The sequence below is a fragment of the Neolamprologus multifasciatus genome, chromosome 2 (assembly GCF_963576455.1).
Source record: "Neolamprologus multifasciatus chromosome 2, fNeoMul1.2, whole genome shotgun sequence".
Classification (NCBI taxonomy): Eukaryota; Metazoa; Chordata; class Actinopteri; order Cichliformes; family Cichlidae; genus Neolamprologus; species Neolamprologus multifasciatus.
This window is the reverse complement of record NC_140440.1, coordinates 462,302-485,690: the sequence shown is the minus strand read 5'-3', so window position 1 is coordinate 485,690 and position 23,389 is coordinate 462,302. Positions and strand designations below refer to the sequence as shown.

At 43.3% G+C, this 23,389-nt stretch overlaps 1 long non-coding RNA gene across 1 annotated transcript; it reads right to left on the bottom strand.

Annotated features, from left to right (window-relative positions):
* Positions 1-4,742: 4,742 nt before the first annotated feature.
* Positions 4,743-8,748, bottom strand: LOC146523781 (uncharacterized). The gene is made up of 2 exons (XR_014877781.1): positions 8,412-8,748; positions 4,743-8,369 (listed from the first exon to the last, which is right to left on the bottom strand). It is a non-coding gene; the product is annotated as an uncharacterized LOC146523781 (long non-coding RNA).
* Positions 8,749-23,389: the final 14,641 nt, after the last annotated feature.

Below are 23,389 nucleotides of genomic sequence, written 5' to 3'. Positions count from 1 at the left end.
AAACTGACTGTTAGATCATCTGCAGCATGTTCAAGCAGATGGGAAGAGTGGCCATTGTCACCCCTACAAGTAACCCCAGAGCAAAAAGTGAGTGAATACATAAATAAACACAGCCACACTGACCTGGCTCCAGACATTACATCTCACCATGACGACAGTAAATATCAGAATGAACAATCCAAACAACCAGTAATGTACACACCTCTTTGTCCCAAACAAGAGCAAGTGCAGTACTCATTCATGCCACAAGATGGGGCAGAGAGACGACTACAAAGAGATGTAAGTCCACAGACTCTCCACGATGCATTACAACTGCAGCACGGATTAAGCTCAAATAATAATGCAGACACCATAGCAAGTGACCTCGCCAGATTCTTAGCCAAGACTCAGCTAATAACTGGAGGTCTGTCTAAATTTGACGACAAGCCAGAAAATTACCTTAGTTGGAAAGCCACATTCCAGAGCACTGTTAGGGACCTTGGTCTAACAGCCACTGAAGAAATCAACCTACTCATTAAGTGGCTAGGCCCAGAGTCTTCTGAACACGCCAAGAGATTAAAAGCAGTCAACCTAAAGCATCCACCTGCCGGTCTGAACATGATATGGTTGAGACTAGAGGAATGTTACGGCTCACCAGAAGCAACAGAAAACTCCCTGTTTGCCCGAATACGAGACTTTCCAAAGCTCTCCAGTAAAGAACCACACAAGCTTCGTGACCTATCAGATCTGCTGTGTGAACTCCAAGCTGCAAAGCTAGATGGTTATTTGCCTGGTTTAAGTTACCTCAACACAGCTAGGGGAGTACATCCAATTGTGGAGAAGCTGCCCTTCCATCTTCAAGAGAAGTGGACAATGGTAGGGTCAAAGTTTAAAGAAGACCACAATGTTAGCTTCCCACCATTCTCATTCTTTGTTGAATTTGTGAAACATCAAGCAAAAGCAAGGAATGATCCAAGCTTTACCACACCTTTCAACATGACTCTTTCCTATGCCAACCACATGTCCAGCTACAGAAAAGAAAAACCGTTAAGTAACCACAACCAAAGGTCATTGGTTACAGTGCACAAGACGGACATATCATCAGAGGGATCAAAGGCAAAAAAGACAGACAAAGAAATTGAAAGACAATGCCCCATACATCACAAACCCCACCCACTCAAAAGATGCAGGGGCTTTAGAGCTATGCTGCTTGACCAGAGGAAGCGGTTCCTCAGAGACAATAGCATTTGCTATCGCTGCCTTGCTTCCACCGGCCACCAAGCCAAAGACTGTACAGTCATGATTAAGTGTGAAGAGTGCAATAGTGAGAAACACCTGGCAGCTCTTCATCCTGCCCCAACACTGCAAATGCCCAGGCCTCCTTCATCTCCTGAAGTGCACGGCGGGGAGCAAGCAAATCCACAAGACCCGGATGTTACTGCCACATGCACAGAGGTATGTGGAAACAAAATCACAGGAACATCCTGTTCTAAGGTTTGCTTAGTGCAAGTCTATCCCAAGGGTCAGCGAGACAACGCCAGAAGGATGTATGCAATAATTGAAGATCAAAGTAACCAGTCACTTGCAAAGACAGAGTTTTTTGACATATTTAACATACAAACCACACCTGAACCATACATGCTGAAAACTTGTAGTAGTGTCACACACACGACTGGTAGAAGAGCATGTGGCTACATGGTTGAGTCATTAGATGGAAAAATGAGTTTCCCTCTCCCCGCGCTCATTGTGTGCAATGCCATCCCCAACAACAGGGAAGAGGTGCCAACTGCAGAAGCTGCTTTACACCACCCGCACCTGAAAGCAATAGCTGCTCAAATACCACCTCTCGACCCAAGTGCAGACATTCTGTTGCTGATAGGACGCAACCTTCTGAGAGTTCACAAAGTGAGGGAGCAAATCAACGGCAGAGATAATGACCCATTTGCACAGAAGCTTGACCTGGGCTGGGTTATCATTGGCGATGTGTGTCTTCGTAATGCCCACAAGCCAAGTAAAGTGAATGTTCTGAAAAACTATGTATTGGACAATGGACGCCCAAGCTATCTCACTCCCTGTGACAGTCACCTTAGTGTAAAGGAGGACTTCAGTCTGAGCCAAACCAAAGCCATCTCCAGTCAACTGCCATCTGTTCTCTCACACCAAAGGCCCACAGCTGAGAATTTGGGAGACTCTGTGTTTTGTCGCACCAGTAACGACAACCACCTTGCTCATTCAGCTGAAGATGTAATCTTTTTGAAAAAGATGGCAGGCTTCTTCAAGGACAATACAAACAGCTGGGTTGCACCACTCCCGTTCCGAACCCCCAGACGCGAACTCCCGGATAACCGGTCCTACGCCTACCAACGGCTGATGTCGTTACGACGTACGCTCGACAAGAATTCATGCAGAAAATGCTAGATAACTGACAGGGGATTTCTTAAAATCACCCCGCAACTCTTCAGCTGAGACACCTGAGTTAGAAAACACAAACACTGCAGTTGTCTTTACTCGCGAGCACAAGTGACAGAGCTCTCCTACACGTAAGAGACACTCACGGACTTGTGCTCTGTCACCGTCTGCGTTCTTTATTTATACAAGAGAAATGAATACATTTGTTCAGTGACATGAGCATGTGCGTTTGTGATTGTGTGTGTATGTATGTGTGTGTGTGTGTGTGTGCAAGGTCAGAACTGCTTGTTCAACTTCTTACTATCGCTGTAGAAAGATTCAGATACAAATATCAGAACACGCTTCATAAAGAACAATCAGTTCTAAACAAGGAAAAGGTCATCATGCAGTATTCTATCATCAATAAACTTATATCACTAAAAGCTTATACTGACTACTCAGTACAATTTTCTATTGACATTCCTTCCTGTTGTCAGCATAAATTTTAAGTGAGATATCAGTATGTAACATTTTGTTATACATTTTCTGTCACATCATCATTAATCACACAAAGTCTTCACATTCCAACAGGTCAGGGTCATCATCATCATTTGTCACGGCTATGTATGCAGCTACAGGGGAAACGATTATACGGTTAATCATGAGTTTTAGACATGGCAGGATACATGTTTCAGAAACACAAAATAAAAGTAAAAATACTCCAACTCCGATGAGCAGTCTTTTTAGCACTTGTAGCCAGGGGTCAGTGTAAAGCCAAGAAAACCAGTCACCTGTATCACTCACATAGTCCTGATTTTGGGCCTGCTGGATCTGTCTCAAGGCGTTCAGGGCGTCAGTCATGTTTGTTTAGTGTACATTGTCTGGTATGTAAGTGCAGCAGGTGTTGTTGAAGAGGACACAAAGTCCCCCTTTCTCTGCTAGTATCATGTCCAAAGCTACTCGATGTTGCATCACTGCGATCCGTAATGCATTGATTTCCTGATTCTGCTCTTCATTGATCTTGCACGAAGTGTTCAAGAAGAGTCCAAAGCGGTAATCCAGAGTTTTGAACCTCAGCATGTTTTTTCCGGTTCCCACCCAGGGGAACAATGAATGGAGTACTTTCTGTCCAGTAGTCCACAGTTTGAATTCCTTGGGTATGTTGCTTCCCCATATCGGTTCATGTGGTTGAAACACTTCTTTTCCGGCGTGCTGTAGAAGTGGTGTTTACTGCGGTCATACTCTCCAGGTCACTAGTCGGAGCCCAAACGCCATGACACTTGAACTCAGTTGGTGTCTTGGCAGTCACTGTGTCTGTCTCTGCTGCGAAGGATCCTCGTATATCTGTGACCTCGTCTGGTGTCTGTTCCTTTCTCTGTAAGGGACAGAAAAGCAAAACACCTCTCGTCCTAGCCCTAATAATCTAATGTTGTTATCCATTGTTCCTCTAGTGATTCAAAATCGGTTTAGCACATCATGTTCAGGACTTCCTGACCAGTAACTTATTCTAATCAGAATTTATGTGTGTGTAAGCGTGTTTGCATTTAGCCCTCTGCACTCAAGGCATTTCCTACACTTTATCAGTCCGGAAGAACGAAGTCATATAACACTTGTTTGATGTTAAAACTCAACTCCCCCCCCCCCCCCCCCCCCTGTATCTGTTAATTAGAGTGCTTAAACATCAAATAGGGTGAGTCTAAAATAAGTCAATACAGCTGTAAATGTGGCCAATTATCAATCTATTACCAATCAATAACAAAAGATAGCTTTTATTTTATGCATGCTTTGAGTCAACCACTCACCCAGAGGATCTTCAATCCCAGAAAATTCCTTCTCCTCATTTAATAAGTCTGTCCTCCTTCCATGCCCTGGTAACTGGTCCATCCAGAGCCATATCATCTTGAAATATACATACAACAAGCCAAACCACACCTTGGTCACACCAACCCTTTTCCGCCCTGAAGATGTCCAACGCCATCTTAGTCTGGACTGTCAAAGGTGACTTTAACGCTGACTGTTCCGACAATCCATTTTATAACATTTCCTGGTCAGATTAGCCAATCTCTGCACACTGGAATAAACATAATCAACATGGTCAACATTTTTCCTGCGTGTGATTTCACCATCTCATTGATTCCAACGCTCCATCCTTATGTAGTTTGCTACATTATGTTTATCTAGAACTCCACTCTGTCTCTAAATGTTTGAAGAGTTTTTCATGTTTGAGGTCAAATTTTAAGAATTTGACCATACGTGACATTTATGGTGTTATCACCCCCATCGGGGCTTACCTTTCCCACTTTTGGTGATATTCCTCCCTTGAATATTTGCATCACCAGTGGGAGGACGTCATCATTTTAAAGGAAAGCAGTTCATTGTTTTTTTGGACTGGATTGACTCGCTGCAATCCTTTTAGGCTCAGGGCTTCTCATGTGATCAATGTCCCATATAAGTGAATTTCTCCAGAGCCCATTATAATCATGGAGAAAAATACTTTGCGACTGTTTTCAGTAAGAATATTTTATAGCGCTTTAAAGTTCAATCTCTCAGGCCTGGATTAAAGAGCTGATTTGTTAAATCAGGAACTCACAAAATACCAAAATATCACCACCGGTGGATCACACCTCTCAGATGTTCTTATTTCAGTGCACTGTAACAAAAGCAAAAGCAAACATAACCAATAAAATACTAATAAAGTAACAAATACTGGGGCCCGTTGCAAACATGTCCAAGCATAAAACCATCTTTCTCTCTCTTAGAGAAAGAAAACAATCCAAACCTCACTGATAAAATCAACCTAGTGTTAAGCAAAACCCAAAAATCAACCAAAACTTCACCAGAAAGTTTTTCTCTGTCCCGGGACAATATTGTGTAGGAATACAGGTACCGTAACTCCTTTTTGCACCCTTTTTTTTTTTTTTTCACACTGGAAACCAGAATAGAGAGAGAAACCACTGCAAACTAGCCAGACTTCTTTTTTTTTTTTTTCAGTGTGTTCCTCCTTCAATTAAATCTCAATCACAAAAATGTGGCGCTCCGAAATAAGGCTCACACCGTTAATTCATCATTTTCACTCTGTACCACTGCTCCTTATCAGGCTGTGTGAAGCACAGTAAACAACTCAGTCGAGGCCTTGAGCCATAAACAGACATCACGCACAGACATTGTTTTCATAACCAAACTGCTTTAGACCCTGTCCCCTAAATCTACACAAATGCCCTCTGGGTGACATGAAATGCATTTAACCAATTAACAATCAGTGGCTTCTTGTTGTTGTAACAGATTCTGTATTTGGACGTTTGTGTGCAGCATTTTGCGTATCAGCATAGCATTTGTTAGTAAAGCATTCTTCATTGCATCAGCGTGTGTGTGTATCACTCTTCATTGCACAAGCGTGTGTATGTGTGTGTGTGTGGATCACTTCTCAGTGAATTGAATCAGCATTTCGATTTGTGTGCGTGTGTGTGTGTCATTTCTCAGTCAATCAGCGAGTGCATATGTATTCATATGTGTGTTTCTCTTCATTCTGAGTCAGTGCATGTAGATGTTTGTGTGTGTTTGTGTTCATCACTTTCCTGTTCTGGTGTTCTGGGTAAACTACGGCCTGAAGCCCGCCCTGGGGTCCTGCCTTCCTCCTTTTCAGTCCGTTTGGGTCCATTGGTGCTGCTGCTCAAAGTTCTGTCCATACTGGTTCTGGCCCCAATTGAGGCAGTCCTTTTCTCCAGTGTCCTGCATCTTCTCCTTGTCCAGCTTCTCCTTAACTTGACCCTTTTGCTTCTGTAGCTCCTTCAGGGTTTGCTCCTGCTGTTGGAGCTTCTCGTCAGGTTTGGCAACCTCCTGCTCCAGCAAGCTCCGGCCTGATTTCAAGTCCTGTATCTGGGACTCTAAGCCTGACTGATGGGTTCGATTAGCAGCCAGCTCCTCCTGAGCCATGCTCAGTTTCTGCTCTGATGAGGGCAGAAACCTCGGAGTCTTTTCTGTACACATCAGATTGCTGCAGCTCTGCTGTTCGGCTCTTCTTAGAGGTCAGCTCCTGGCTGAGCCCCGACACCTGTGCCTTCAGCTTATGTTCTTCTGGTGCTTTTGTCCATTCTGAGGTGCCTCCTGACCTCAGTTACTCCTCCTGTCTCTGGCACGCCCTTTTTGCTGCCCAATCATCCGTGTTGGTCCGTCACTGTCCTGCACAGTTTTAATGCAGAGTTGTTAAGGTCAGCATTCTTTTGCTCGGCCTCACTTTTCATCCGGGCTTAATAGGCGTCTCGTCACAGCTCTGTCAGCTGAAGCTGTCTGGAAATCTCCCCCGTGTAGTGAAACGGGCCTTGGATTTAACGTTCTCCGTCTCTGCTGCATGAGATCGTTTTCCTGCAGCACTGTTGACATTTTCAGGTTGTTGTTGTGTGTCCAGCTGCTGTAGCATTTAGTCAGGGTCACATCAAAGATGGTAGAGGGGAGAGCAAAGATGGTAGAGGGGAGAGCAGGAGTCCAGGTCAGCCTCGGCTTTCCGGGCCGACAAAGCAGCCTGTAATTAAGCATAAAGAGAAAAAAAACAAAAACAAAACAAAAACAGACGAACAGGAAAATGATGTTGTTTTGGCTGTGTTATTTAGAGAGGGGAGAAACACCGGGCCAGGCCCTGTGTCAGCCTTCTCCCCCTCTTTTTTTTGTTTTTTCTCACCATATAATCAACTCATAACCCACCAAGTTGACAGGACAACACAGGTACATGCTAAAATTCTTAAGATCATGTTTAATAACCCAAAAAAGGAATTTTCCTTCATTCAGTAATCACTTGTATTAATCAATCAGCAGAAAACATGTCACAATTTGACTCTTTTAACCACTAAATTTGTTGTTTCATCACTGGTTGGTCATACCAGTGTCTTTCTTTTTGAAGTCAAGTCGTTGTCCTGCAACCCAGAGAGTTTATTTGTTAGTAGTGGATAAACTTTATCATTTAACAACAGGTGTATGTTAAGTTTTGCTGCTTTAACCTTGCTGGAAAATCTTCACGTGTTCATGAATGTAAGCTGTTTCTTCATTGCGTGTGTGTGCGTTTGTGGGTGGGTTATTTTAACTTTTTTCTCAAACAAGGCATTTCTCTAACGTGCCTTTCTCATACATTTCTCTAGTTGTGTGTGTTTTTATTTTGTTTCCCAAATTTTGATTTCCCACCTTAAATAACAGCATTCCATGTCTTCAGCCAGGAGTTAGAGCTTGCTTGTGAGATTCAGGGACACATGGTGCTAACAACAATTCAGCCAAAAACCTGCCTGAAATTTTCCAGTGATGGTAACCAATAACTGGAGGAGAAGATGTCCTTTAAGGTTCTTTTCAGGGTGGGGACAAAGTGAGAGGTCAAGCTGTAAAATTTGAGGCAGAGCTTGGCCTGTCTGTCGTCCCAACTTTGTTAATCTATCCTTTTGCCGCTGTACTCAGGTTTCTAGGTTGAGAGAAATCCACCTGTATTAAGAGACTAAAACATTCACTTACTATTTCTTTTCTGAAAACATTCACTTATTATTTCTTTTCTGAAAACATCCACTTATTATTTATTTTCTGAACACATCCACTTAATATTTCTTTTCTGAAAACATCCATTCGCTTCATCTGCCTAGATTTTACTCTCTCTCTCTCGGTGCATACTTCACACAGTCAGGCAGTTGCCTTTTATGGGCATGCAGAGTTCTGTCACACACACAGCTACTCACCCCCAGCAGCTGCAAAGCCGTCTTCACGTCCTCTATCCACACTCTCTTATTTTATATTGTATTATTTTATTTAATATACATACACACAGATAGACATTTGCGCGCTAATTTGTCACGAAGTATTTCACGGCCACTTCTAAAACCAGTCTAAACAGAGTTCCTTTTTGGCGAACTTAAACCTATTTTGTCACGAGGTATTTCACGGCTACCTCTAGAACCAATCTAAACAGAGTTCCTTTCGGCGAACTCAACCTATTTCACGTGTTTTATGAAGTAATTGCGGCTACTTCCAACCTATTTTACGCATATTACGAAGTAATTCCGGCTACTTCTAACCTCTTTTGCGCATTCTTCTAAACCTTTCCGGCGGTTTAAGACCAAACAGTGTTTTCTCACTCTCAGTCGTCTTTTGCTGGTTGTCAGGTCGTCTGGCTGAATCCCAGCGTCGTGGAATTAAAGCACCGGCCTGGACCCGAATTTCACGTCCCAGGACTTTCACCTCTACCTGGAGAGGGCTGTCAACAGACTTCGGTGCTGGCTTCCCACGACTTCAGGATACAGCAGTCAGACCTCATTGGAGTCACAGAAACGTGTCTGTTGTTTCCATCGCTAAGCTCGAAGGACCAATTTAAATGACAGGGGATTTCTTAAAATCACCCCGCAACTCTTCAGCTGAGACACCTGAGTACTCAGTACAATTTTCTATTGACAATAACCAACACGCAGAGCTCACACCACCTCCCAATAAAGACAAAGAGAAATGGTATCTCCCGATATTTGGTGTGTACCATCCCCAAAAGCTGGGGAAGATACGCGTTGTGTTTGATTCGAGTGCACAGTTTGATGGAGTGAAAACTAAGGTCTCTAATCAGAAGTACCTGACCCCGTGGTATAATTCTCAAACACGTACCCTAAAGCAGATGACTCGTAATCTGGAGAGGAAATGGCGTGTCACAAATTTAGAGGATCATCATTTAGCCTGGAGAAATAGTTTGTTGCTTTATAAGAAAGCCCTCCGCAAAGCCAGAACAGCTTACTACTCATCACTGATTGAAGAAAATAAGAACAACCCCAGGTTTCTCTTCAGCACTGTAGCCAGGCTGACAAAAAGTCAGAGCTCTTTTGAGCCAACCATCCCTTTAACGTTAACTAGTGATGACTTCATGAACTTCTTCACAAATAAAATTTTTATCATTAGAGAAAAAATTACCAATAATCATCTCACAGATGTAATATTATCTACAGCTACTCTTAGTTCCATTGATGTTAAGTTAGACTCTTTTTTTTCCAATCGATCTTTCTGAGTTAACTTCAATAATTAAAACTTAAATATGATCAACCTATCTCTAATAATCGGCTATGTACCACAGGCCTTCAAGGTGGCTGCAGTTAAACCTTTACTCAAAAAGCCATCTCTAGACCCAGCAGTCTTAGCTAATTATAGGCCAATCTCCAACCTTCCTTTCATATCAAAAATCCTTGAAAGAGTAGTTGTCAAACAGCTAACAGATCATCTGCAGAGGAATGGTTTATTTGAAGAGTTTCAGTCAGGTTTCAGAGTTCATCACAGCACAGAAACAGCTTTAGTGAAGGTTACAAATGATCTTCTTATGGCCTCTGACAGTGGACTCATCTCTGTGCTTGTCCTTCTTGACCTTAGTGCAGCATTCGATACTGTTGACCATAATATCCTATTAGAGCGATTAGAACATGCTGTAGGTATTACAGGTATTGCACTGCAGTGGTTTGTATCATATCTATCTAATAGACTCAAATTTGTGCATGTAAATGGAGAGTCCTCTTCACACACTGAGGTTAATTATGGAGTTCCACAGGGTTCAGTGCTAGGACCAATTCTGTTTACATTATACATGCTTCCCCTAGGCAGCATCATTAGAAGACATAGCATATATTTTCACTGCTATGCAGATGACACCCAGCTCTATCTGTCCATGAAGCCAGATAACACACACCAATTAATTAAACTGCAGGAATGTCTTAAAGACATAAAGACTTGGATGGCCACTAACTTTCTGCTTCTTAACTCAGATAAAACTGAGGTCATTGTACTCGGCGCTGAAAAGCTTAGAAATATGGTATCTAACCAGATTCTTACTCTGGATGGCATTACCTTGGCCTCCAGTAACACTGTGAGGAACCTTGGAGTCATTTTTGACCAGGATATGTCCTTCAACGCACATATTAAACAAATATGTAAGACTGCGTTCTTCCGTTTGCGCAACATCTCTAAAATATCCTGTCTCAGAGTGACGCTGAAAAACTAGTTTATGCATTTATTACTTCCAGGCTGGACTACTGCAATTCATTATTATCAGGATGTCCAAAAAACTCACTGAAAAGCCTTCAGTTAATCCAGTGGTTCCCAAACTTTTTTTGCTGGGCCCCCCTTGTTTTACAAGAAAAATGTTCGCGCCCTCGCGCGTGCGCACGCACGCACGCACGAACACATCCTCCAACCACACAGACCCATATTTTGCTCCATTGCGGTTTATTTTACACCTCAAACATTTAGTAAACAATTAAGCAAATACAAGAAATCTGCAATAAATTACAGGTAGTAAGAAAATAAACTACTAACTCTTTTACGCTACGTCCACACCTACACGGGTATTTTTGAACACGCAGCTGTTTCGTCCACGTAAACGGCGTTTCGAATCACCGAGAACGGAGATTTTTTAAAACTCCTTTTTTGTGGTTACGTGTGGACGAGGAATACAGAGTTGCAACGTCAAAGGTATGTGCCTTTTTTCACGTCACGCTGTGTGCACGTTATTGTTTACATGAGATGAATTGCAGAATGGCAGATAGAGACGAAATACTGTTAATCTGACTAACTGCAGGTTTTACACACTTACATATACACACAGTTACTGTCCCTCCATTTAGAAAGGCAGAGGCGTCACGGTGTAATTATTTTACATGTAGTTGTTTTTTTTCCTGTGTAATAATATTCAACATTGCTATCAATACATTTTTCAAAAAATCCCTCTGCAAAATGGGTTCAAAAACATAAACAACTGTTGGATGCTGTTAGTCCGTGATTTGAACCGAGAGAACAAATTGTGGCAGGAACGACCTGATGTTATTTGTATCCCGCTGTAACTTTACTGTATAAAGAGCTAACATTTCCAAAATGTCAGGAGTAGTTAGTCATTACAACAAGTGTTTGTGAAATACAAATCAAGAATGTGGGATACTGTTTGTCCGTGATTTAAACAGCCCAGCGCTGCTCCCAACGAAGGGAAAACCAATTCTGCAGGGAGACCTACCTTGGCACTTGTGCAGGTGAAACCAAAGGGAAGATTTGCTTCACCATATTTTCTAGTCTTTGGCTTAGAATGAAGTTGGTTTGGAAACATATTCAGCTATGCTTCATCTCCTGCTTTGCGTTTGCGTGGGCGCCCGTGCTAGCAGTGTCCAAGCGTTGTTGTTGTTGTTTTTTTTCCCCTTTTCATGCCGCGCCCCCCCTGCAATGGCTCTGCGCCCCCCCTAGGGGGCGGGCCCTACACTTTGGGAACGTCTGAGTTAATCCAAAATGCTGCAGCAAGAGTACTGACAGGGACTAGAAAGAGAGAGCATATTTCTCCTGTTTTGGCTTCCCTTCATTGGCTTCCTGTTAAATCCAGAATTGAATTCAAAATCCTGCTCCTCACATACAAGGTCTTAAATAATCAGGCCCCATCTTATCTTAATGACCTTGTAGTACCATATCACCCTATTAGAGCACTTCGCTCCCGCTCTGCAGGCCTACTTGTTGTTCCTAGAGTATTTAAAAGTAGAATGGGAGGGAGAGCCTTCAGTTTTCAGGCCCCTCTTCTGTGGAACCAGCTTCCAGTTTGGATTCGGGAGACAGACACTATCTCTACTTTTAAGATTAGGCTTAAAACTTTCCTTTTTGCTAAAGCATATAGTTAGGGCTGGACCAGGTGACCCTGAATCCTCCCTTAGTTATGCTGCAATAGATGTAGGCTGCTGGGGGATTCCCATGATGCATTGAGTTTTTCCTTTCCAGTCACCTTTCTCACTCACTATGTGTTAACCGACCTCTCTGTATTGAATCGTATCTGTTATTAATCTCTGTCTCTCTTCCACAGCATGTCTTTTATCCTGTCTTCCTTCTCTCACCCCAACCGGTCGCAGCAGATGGCCGCCCCTCCTTGAGCCTGGTTCTGCCGGAGGTTTCTTCCTGTTAAAAGGGAGTTTTTCCTTCCCACTGTCGCCAAAGTGCTTGCTCATAGGGGGTCATATGATTGTTGGGCTTTTCTCTGTATCTATGAAGCGCCTTGAGGCGACTTTTGTTGTGATTTGGCGCTATATAAATAAAATTGAATTGAATTGAATTGAATTGAATTGAATTGAATTGAATTGAGTGTGCCTCAATGAGGTGATGCTTTCCGGCCCGGACCTGAACAACACACTTTTGGGTGTGCTGCTTCGTTTCAGGAAAGAACCAGTCGCAGTCACAGCTGACATTGAACAAATGTTCTACTGCTTTGTAGTCCAAGAAGACCACAGAGACTACCTTCGCTTTCTTTGGTACAAAGACAACGACCTTGGCAAAGACGTAGTAGACTACAGAATGAGGGTGCATGTTTTTGGTAACAGTCCTTCCTCTGCAGTGGCAATTTACGGGCTGAGACTGGCAGCAAGGGAAGCAGAAAGTGAGTATGGAACTGATGCCCGAGACTTCGTAGAGCACAACTTCAAATTCAAATTCAAATTCAAATTCAAATTCAAATTTTTATTTGTCACATACGCAGTCATACACAGTACGATATGCAGTGAAATGCTTGGACAACTGCTCGTGACCTAAGGAAAAAAAGAGAAGGCTATGAATAAGATAGGAAATAAATATGAAAATAAAAAAGGGTAAATTTAACCAGGAAGGAATAAAATAAAATAAAATAAAATATAAAAATTAAGTTAAGAATGATAACTGTACAACACAAATTAGAATGAAGGGTAAATTTAACTGGGAAAGAATAAGATAAAATATATAAATTAAAGTTGAAAATAAAATAACTGTACAACAAAATACACAGTATAGAAATATATAAGAATGTATGAAGAAATATAAATATAAATATGAATATATATATACACACACAATAACAGCAGCTGTACAAATATTAACTGGAAATGAGGAATATAATGTCCAGTGTTGTGCAATCCACATTATATAGTGTCTTGTGCAGTGCAAATATGCTTAAAGTGGTTTAAGTGATGAAGTGAAAACAATGTCCAGAATGTCCAGTGTGTGTGTAAGAACTATATGTGTGGGTCAGTACTGTGTGGTGGTGTGATTGAGAGACCGTATCGCCTGCGGGAAGAAGCTCCTCCTCAGTCTCTCTGTGTTAGTCTTCAGGGAGCGGAATCGCTTTCCTGACCTCAGCAGAGAGAACAGTCCGTTGTTGGGATGGCTGAGGTCCTTCACGATCTTCCTGGCCTTGGTCCAGCACCGCCTGCTGTAGATTGAGTGCAGGTCAGGGAGCTCTGTGCGGATGGTGCGCTCAGCTGAACGCACAACCCTCTGTAGAGCTCGTCTGTCCTGCATGGTGCTGTTCCCGAACCAGGTTAAGATGTTTCCCGTCAGGATGCTCTCTATGGTGCAGGAGTAAAAGTTCCTGAGCACCTTGGAGGGCAGTCGGAAGTCTCTCAAGCGTCTGAGGTGGTAGAGACGCTGATGGGCCTTTTTCACCACGGTGTTGATGTGACAGGACCATGACAGGTCCTGCGTGATGTGAACTCCGAGGTATTTTAAGCTGTCCACTCTCTCCACTGGGCACTCGTTGATGACGGGGGTCTGGTAGTTCCTCTCCTGCTTAGTGCTGAAGTCCACTATCAACTCCTTTGTCTTACTGACGTTTAGAAGGAGGTTGTTCCTCTGGCACCAGTTCTCCAGATTCCTAATCTCCTTCAGGTAGGGCGTCTCGTTGTTGTCAGAGATCAGGCCCACCACGACGGTGTCGTCAGCAAACTTGATGATGGTGGTGGAGCTGGTAGTGGCCACACAGTCATATGTGTACAAGGAGTACAGCAGGGGGCTCAGAACACACCCCTGGGGGGCTCCAGTGCTGAGAGTGGTGGAGGCTGAGACATGTCCGCCCATCCTTACTGCCTGTGGTCTGCCAGTTAGGAAGTTGGAGATCCACTGACACATAGATGAGCTGAGTCCCAGATGTTCCAGCTTGGTGGTGAGTGTGGAGGGAATTATGGTATTAAATGCAGAGCTGTAGTCTATGAAGAGCATTTTAACATAATTCCCCCTTCTAGTGTCCAAGTGAGTACAGTGATGTGTGGAGGAGATGAGAGATGGCATCGTCTGTGGAACGATTTGGACGGTAAGCGAACTGTAGTGGGTCCAGTGTGTCTGGTAGTGAAGAAATGATGAAGTCTCTGACCAGGCGTTCAAAGCACTTCATCACTACTGAGGTGAGGGCTACAGGGCGATAGTCATTGAGAGAAGCAGGGTGGGGTTTCTTTGGGACAAGAACAATGAGGGACTCTTTGAAGCATGTGGGGATCACCGACTGAGATAAAGAGATGTTGAATATCTCAGTGAACACAGGAGCTAGCTGGTATGCGCAGTCTCTGAGGATACGACCTGGGATGCCGTCTGGTCCTGCTGCTTTCCTGGTGTTCACTCTCTTGAAGGCTCTCCTTACTTCATGCTCGGAGATGACGAGCACGTTTCCGGTGCTGGCAGTATTTTCCTGTCTGCAGCCGTTAGCGCCGCTAGCACTAGCATCGTTGGAGTCCTTAGCTGCAGCCTCGAAGCGAGCATAGAAAGTGTTCAGCTCATCTGCCAGAGTCACGGCCGTGTTCGTCATACCGGTTGTTGGTGCTTTATAATCCGTTATTGTCCTTAGTCCCCGCCACAGGTTCCTAGAGTCACTCTGTTGGAGTTGTGACTCTAGTTTCCTCCCATAGCGCTGCTTCGCCTCTTTCACCGCCTTCCGCACGTTATATGACGCGGCTTTGTACGGGTCCATGTCCCCCGTCATGAGTCCCGTGTTGTAGGCAGCGGTGCGGGATCTCAGAGCGTCGCGGATGGTTTTATCCACCCACGGCTTCTGGTTGGGAAACGTTGTGATAGTCTTTGTCTCCACGGTATTATCCGCTAGTTTCCCGATGAATCCCACAACCGCTTCCGTAAACACGTTGACATCATCGTCGGAGCTGTTTCTGAACATGTCCCAGTCTGCGTCGTCGAGTGCGTCCTGTAACGCGGCCACCGATTGATCCGTCCAGCGCGCGACCTTCCTCTGAACCAGAACTTCTTGTTTCAGCCTTTGTTTGTATTTTGGCATGAGGAAGATGGCGGCGTGATCGGATTTGCCAAACGGAGGGCGGGATTGTGCCTTGTAGCCGTCCTTGACCGTAGTGTAGCAGTGGTCCAGTGTCCTTTCACCTCTGGTGGGGCAGGTGATATGTTGATAAAAGTTCGGCGCTGCGCGTTTGAGGTTGGCACTATTAAAGTCCCCCGTTACAATAAGCGCAGCGTCCTGGTGTTGTGTCTGGTGCTGTGTGAGTGCCTCAAGCAGCTCGCATAAGGCGGTGACCGTGTCCGCTTGTGGTGGAATATAAACGGCACTTATAATGACCGATGTAAACTCTCGAGGTAGATAAAAAGGACGACACATGATGGACAGTAGTTCCAGATTTGGTGTGCAGGAGCGTGTGAGAGGAACAACGTTCGCACTGTTGCACCAATTGTTGTTCACCATTAAACACACGCCGCCTCCCCTTGACTTCCCCGAGTCTCGTGTCCTGTCCATGCGGTGAACCGAGAAGAACTCGGCCGGCTGGATGGCGTGGTCCGGCACCGCTGGGTTCAGCCATGTCTCGGTGAAGCAGAGGAGATTGCAGTCCCAACTTCTATGTCGATGACGCATTAAAGTCTTTCCCAACTGATGAGGCTGCAGCTGAGGCTGTTGATGTCCTACAGATAACTCAGAAAATGCTTGCCCTCTCAAATCTACGTCTCCACAAGATTGCTTCCAATAAAGTCGAGGTGGTGAGTGCATTCCCCCCTGAGGATATGGCCAAAGATATCAAAGATCTCGATTTAACAACAGATGAGCTTCCAGTACAGCGCAGCTTGGGGGTAAGTTGGAACCCCACAACAGACACGTTCACATTCCATGTTCCACAAGAGCAAAAACCTTTCACTCGCCGGGGCGTACTCTCAACAGTGAACAGCTTGTTTGACCCTCTTGGTTTGTTTGCACCTGTAACCATCAAAGGCAGACTTCTTCTCAGAGAGCTCTCCAGTGGCAACCTTGAGTGGGACAGTTCCTTACCCCAAGACATGTACGATGGCTGGAGAAGGTGGCATGACTCGCTACGAAGTCTCACAAACCTGCACATTAACTGCTCCTATGTCACGTTCTCCATCTCACAAGCCACATTCATCAAACTTTGTGTTTTCTCAGACGCTTCAGTGAAAGCCATCGCTGCGGTAGCTTACCTGAAGGTCACACATGAAGATAGGCACAGTGAGGTTGGATTCATTTTGGGTAAGGCCAAACTAGCTCCTGTACCAGAACCGACCATTCCTCGATTAGAGCTGTGTGCTGCAGTGCTTGCTGTGGAGATGTCAGAGCTTCTCACAGTAGAACTAAACGTAAAGATTGACAAGACAACATTCTACACTGACAGTAAAGTGGTGTTAGGATACATTAACAATCAAAGCAGAAGATTCCATGTATATGTGAACAATCATGTACAGAGAATCAAGCAGTCTTCCCTACCAGATCAATGGAGATACGTCCCATCAGAGCACAATCCTGCTGATCATGGCTCTCGGTCCGTACCAGCAGAAAAACTCTCTGGTACTTCATGGTTGTATGGCCCAGCATTTCTTCTCAATCACGAGACTCTCTCCCCAGAAAAGGGTCCATTTGAACTTGTCGATCCAGAGTTGGACATTGAAATTTGACATAACGTCAATGTGCTTGTGACCACAACTGCTCCAGGTGCCTTGGGTTCATCACGCTTTGAAAGATTCTCAAAATGGACTTCCCTTGTCCAAGCGGTGGCCTACCTTCGCCACATCTCCCACAGTTTCAAGTCTAGAGATGGTGGTGCCTGTAGCGGCTGGCATCTTTGTAAGGCTAGTCTCACAGATGAAGCGTTATCTGAAGCAGAGCACATGATCATCAGGTGTGTCCAGCGTGAAGTCTATGCAGAAGAAATAAAATGCATCATGGCGAAACGAGACTTACCTCGCAACAGTGCTCTTCACAAACTTCATCCCATCGTCCATGGCAAAAACTTATTGCGAGTAGGAGGTCAACTTGCAGAGTCTGGCTTGCCGAGTCATCAAGCTAACCCTCTTCTGATACCAGGGAAGCATCACTTTGCAACACTGCTCATTCGACATCACCATGAAGCCACCCAGCACCAAGGAAGACACTTCACTGAGGGGGCTGTGAGAGCAAGTGGCTTATGGGTAGTTATTCTAAGAGGTAGTGTAATCAGCAGTGTAATCCACAAATGTGTCACCTGCAGAAAGCTTCGAGGTAGAACAGAGCAGCAAATCATGTCTGACTTACCTGCCGAACGCCTTCAGACGGACCCCCCATTCTCTTATGTTGGCCTCAATGTATTTGGACTGTGGGAGGTTTCAACACGGCGCACCAAAGGTGGTCAAGCAAACAGTAAGAGATGGGCAGTCTTGTTCACTTGCATGTCTACACGGGCTGTTCATATTGAAGTGATTGAAACTCTCAGCTCTTCCAGTTTCATCAATTCTCTTCGCAGGTTCTTTGCGATCAGAGGCCCTGCCAAACAGTTGAGGTCAGATTGCGGAACCAATTTCATTTGTGCCTCCAAGGACCTAAAGTTGCATTCCCCAAAACCTGGTGAGACAAGTGTGGATGACTACCTACGCAAGCAGAGGTGTTCCTGGGTGTTTAATGCTCCTCACTCTCACATGGGTGGCGCCTGGGAGCGTATGATAGGCATCTCACGACGCATCCTAGACTCAATGCTCCTACAAGCAGGAAACCCTACTCTAACTCACGAGGTCCTGACAACGTTAATGGCGGAAGTCACGGCTATTATCAACGCAAGGCCCCTGGTACCCGTTTCCTCGGATCCAGATGCTCCCTTAATCCTGACCCCCTCAGCTCTGCTCACCCAGAAGTGTGATCCGATCCCAACTCCACCTGGGGATTTCACCAAGGCCGACATATATACACGGCAGTGGACGAGAGTTCAAGCCCTTGCCGACACATTCTGGGCCAGGTGGCAGAGGGAGTACCTCCACATGCTCCAAGGTCGTCAGAAATGGCAGCGCAGCAAACCAAACTTGAAGGAAGGAGACGTTGTTCTTCTGAAGGACAAGCAACTAAAAAGAAATGAGTGGCCTATGGGTGTCATCGTGAAGACACTTCCAAGCAGAGATGGAGTTGTCAGAAAGATGGAAGTGAAGTGACAAGATTGCGAAGACATTCTGTAGACCCATTTCGGACTGTATCCTTCTTCTGAGAGATTGGTCTCGTGTGTAAATAGGGTCTAGTGGCAATCTTAAAATAATGCCAGGCGGGGAGTGTACTGGAACTGTTTGTATGTTATTTCTCCAGGCCCATAGGGGGCACAGTTTTGCACAATTTGCTATCTTGAGCCAATTAGTCACTAGAAGAAGTGTGATAGGAAGTGTTTGCTCATGAGTGAAGCAAGACATGGTGTGTTTCTTACGATCCAAAGCCATCCACTCCGTTAAATTCCTTTGAGTGGCAATATGAGTAAGTTTCTTAATTGTGTTTACCTTTAAGACAGGGTATATGACATTATTGAAGTGATTTGGAAACGTTTGATGTGTTTTATATGTCCACATAAGTTCAACCCAAGCTAATGATTATGTGACATTTCTGTATTCTGTATCATTTCAGTTTCACATTTTTTTGCATTAAATCCTGTCCAAATACAACATGTGCCTGTTTCTTGGAGGAAGTGATGCAAGAGAGAGTTTAGCTGGCTGTGAATCTCAATATAGGACACTGGGTCACATTGGGTGCAACAGTAAAATTACAAAATATTAATAAAAACTATAAAAATGGAGGCAACTTTGCCTGTGGTAGAATGTATACAATGTAATTGTAAAATCTTTATTGCAGATACTAATTTTACTAATTTAATAATAATAATTTTGTGTTGTAAGATTTATGACTTTCATGCATTCATAGTGGTACTTAGGAGAGCTTGACATTTTTATCAGGTGGTACACACTGTAAAAAGTTTGAGAAACACTGATAATTTAAGTGTGTGTGTGCTTTTGGAAAACATTTAAAGCTGCTGTACAGAATCTTTGAAACAAGCTAGCTTAAAACATTTTTAGAATATAAAAACCACATAAAAATATATCATTAATTTTAATCTCCCCAATCAATTATAATGTTATGTTGGAATGTTGTTAAAGAGGGTCAAAAATGTTTCAACCCAGTTTGTTTTGCAGATTCTGTATAGCAGCTTTAATACAGGGAGAACACAACTTCCAGATTGTATGAGCTTTTTTTCTCTTTGTCAGTTTAACAGTTTCTGTTGTGCCTGTCACTGTTCCCTGTCTGTTTTCTTACCTGGTTCTTCCTGACCTTGCCCTTTCTCCTCACGTTCCCCTCTTTTCTCTCTCCCTCTTTGGACTGACAATCATACACAAATAGATTGTATTCAATTAGATGAAAAATACATTAATATGAAAATAATTCTATTAAGATCGCTCTCTCTCAGTCTACTTTCAACCAAAAGGCAAATAACCAAACCACATGAACATCTAAAAAAAGATGTGTAATTGATTAATAGGGATTATGCTTTTTTAATGAATTTCAGTTTTTCAGTTAAACAAAAGCAACCAGCAGTGGTTGTGTGGTGAAACACTGATCCAACATTATTCTTGATTGACGGATCATTTGATCTTACACTTTTACATGAATGTGGCTCCTTTTTTTGAAAAAACTTCCTTATATCCATTATGAACCTGGCTGTCTCTCTGTACACAAACACACATACACACACACACACACACACACACACACAACAGGAGTTATAAGGTTAATGGACATTCAGTCAGTTAGCTAGTTAGTATCCATTTCAAACAGGACAGTGGTAGCAACAGTAGGCTGCGGACAATTTAAAGTTTTAGATTTTAAATAGGCTGTATACATTTCAATGGGAGCAACAGGACGGTCAAATGTCGCTGAATTTACGGATTGTAGAGTAGCAAACATTGTCGGAAAACACGTTTTCAACACTGCAGGTTACCTGGTGTAATGCTTTTCAGCTAAAAAGAAACATGGTCTGACTCCTACCTAACTATATAAAGAGTAACTGAAGGTTAAATGCAGCTAATATGTCCTGTTTTAAGCCAGGCACTTATACCTCCGCTCCGCTGCGTCTCAGCCATCATCGCTCTGGCAGCAAGAGCGCTAGAGTCAGAGTAGGGGAGTGGCGAGCTGGAACAAACCATTTTGGGAGGGGGGGTTATCTATACTTTTGTTGTTAAAATGTTAAGTCTCAAACAAGTACAGTACTGTATGCTTTTTATATTTTTAGTAGTGTGTCACACAAACAGCAAATATTGTCAAAAAAAAGTAAGAAATCTTTGCTGAAGCACCCCCAAAAATGGGCCAAAATCACCCCTGGTACTATTGCTGTGTGATTTACTACTATTACTGAAGGCTACTCGCCATACCAATACCAACTAGATTTTTTAAATCTTAATATAAAATGAGTAACAGTAGGGTGGAGATTAGGTAAGGTTGCACTTTTTGCAGCGATCTCGTATAGAAAACTATTCTGTGTTTATATAAAACAGGCCCGTGGCTCTAAACCGTAGTAAAGCGACCTCTGGCTAATACATTGGGTTCTGTGTCGGGCTCGTAGCCAAAAACTAGCTTTACTTTGTTGTCTGGGTCAACTTTGCTAGCGAGAGACTGAAAGAAGCGTTGAAAGGCTGCTCTAGTTTTGGAGAAAAACACGAACACAGTGTACAGTCGAGTCTTAATAGCTTACTTAAAACTGGGCTACACTGCCCATGAGGCTACATTCTTTAGGGCTACACCTGTAACACTTTGCCTATTACCTTCATATTACAAAACAATAATTTTTAAAAAGAGATAAGCATGCACGTGCAGATACACATGCTTCAAATATCAATAATGCGCATCAATTCTGTCACTACTCTGCTTTTGCGCACCACTTTCTTTATATGCGTTTTTCTTGTTAACACACAGAGTACACACCGCTGTGCACAGCGCGTGCACACGCAAAGTCAGCTGATCTCATCTGATGCAGATTTGCGCCTTGATCAAGTGACATTTGTCCGGACTTTTGCCACGAGTGGCGATCAGTTGGATGGCCCGATTTACATACCCAGCGCAGCTGATACTCACCAGAATAATTTACTAAAATTATACGGACGCCTGTTATTAAATCCAGTTCAGTCTGTTAATGTTGATAACGGTTTCAAATGAACGTTAATAGGTGTGTTGCTAAGCCTAATAACTTAAATAACAAGCTTGAAATGTATCCGTCCCATTTTCCCCTTTATTGTTTTTTCTCTGTACTGTAAATCTTATGTCCAAGAAGAAATCTGAGGCTGCTGTTGTGAGAATGAGCTACCAAAGCTTTTTCTGAATAAATCAATTAAGATCTGTGATAAAGGCAGTTTTATCTTTAATTATATTCACCAATATAACATATTTGACCACTTTTAAGTGATTTTTCTAACTTTTTTCTAACTTTCTAACACTAAAGTGAAGGTTATATACCTAATTTCTATTAAGTGGCCCAGCCCCTCCTATATTTTTATGTATGTGGCCCTCAGTGAAAAAAGTTTGGACACCCCTGGTGTAATCCCTTTATTTCAACAAAGTAACTGTATTCTGAATGCAACCTTTTTAAACAGTAACTGTAATGGAATAAAGTTACTCATATTTTGTATTTTAAATGCGTAACACCGGTACATGTATTCCACTACTCCCCAACACTGACAATAATACATACAGAGAAAAACACAACAATCATATGACCCCCTATAAGCAAGCACTTTGGCGACAGTGGGAAGGAAAAACTCCCTTTTGACAGGAAGAAACCTCCAGCAGAAGCAGGCTCAGGGAGGGGCGGCCATCTGCTGTGACCAGATGGGAAGAGAGAAGGAAGACAGGACAAAAGACATGCTGTGGAAGAGAGCCAGAGATTAATAACACGTATAATTCAATGCAGAGAGGTCTATTAACACATAGTGAGTGAGAAAGGTTTTCATGGTTGACCTGTTTATTAATGGATCAGGAAAATTACCCACAGAGTAAGTTGTTTAGTGATATCATCTGATAGGCTCAATTGTTCATTTTCTGATAGTTCTCTTTTGGCAAAATTGTGGTGCTTTTGGATCTGGCAGTCACAGACCCAAAATAAGGGCCTTTGTTTTTAGTATTGTACTTGTGCTGTACAGTTTTGAGATGTTCTTATGCACAGGCATCATATAATATTGTCTTATCAGAACTTGCCACCTCTGTCTCACAATTACAGACAAGCTGGTGTTTGCAGGTTTTTACCCACAGCTGGTGTGTCAAGACCCCAACCAAGTCTGCATAATTGTTGTTTGAGGGCAGACATTGGCATAAGTTCCAGGTTTATCAGCCAGGAAATTATTGTTAACTCTAACTGCCACTAAAACCATGTGTGTTACTGATACAGGCTTTGATAAAAAAGTGTCATTTTACACCTCCTGAATAATAATTGCTTGAAAGTTGTAGATCCATCTCCTCAAAGAGGGAATCTTTCTCCAGTTCAAAATCACAAGACAGTATACCAATTGTAAGGTTTGTGGCTCAAACCCCAGCTCCCATAGTACATGCCTCGAACTATGCCTATGCAAGATACTGAACCCTGATGTGCCTAATTTATGAATTTAGGTGAATGAGACTTGTAGTAGAAGTCGAATTAACTATAAAAGGTGCTATATATGTTCCAGTCTGTTTACGTGTCTGTAGAATAAAAAGACAAATGAGTGCAGTCTGTGTTTCACAGAATTCTGTCTATTATCTTGCTGGAGTGTTGTCAGCAAGGTAAGCAGAAAAACCACAGCCCTTTGTTGTACACAAACCAACCCTGGCCTGTCTCTTGTGAGTATGAAAGTGCTCTGTCATTTAACAATGCATGCCAGAAGCAACTCTTTCCCTTCTCTTTCTTAATCCCGTCATCGTCCACTTTTGAAGCACAGACCCGTGAGTTTACAGTAAGTGATGAGTCCTCATCTTCATTGCCCCTGGAAAGTGTTCCTTCAGAAA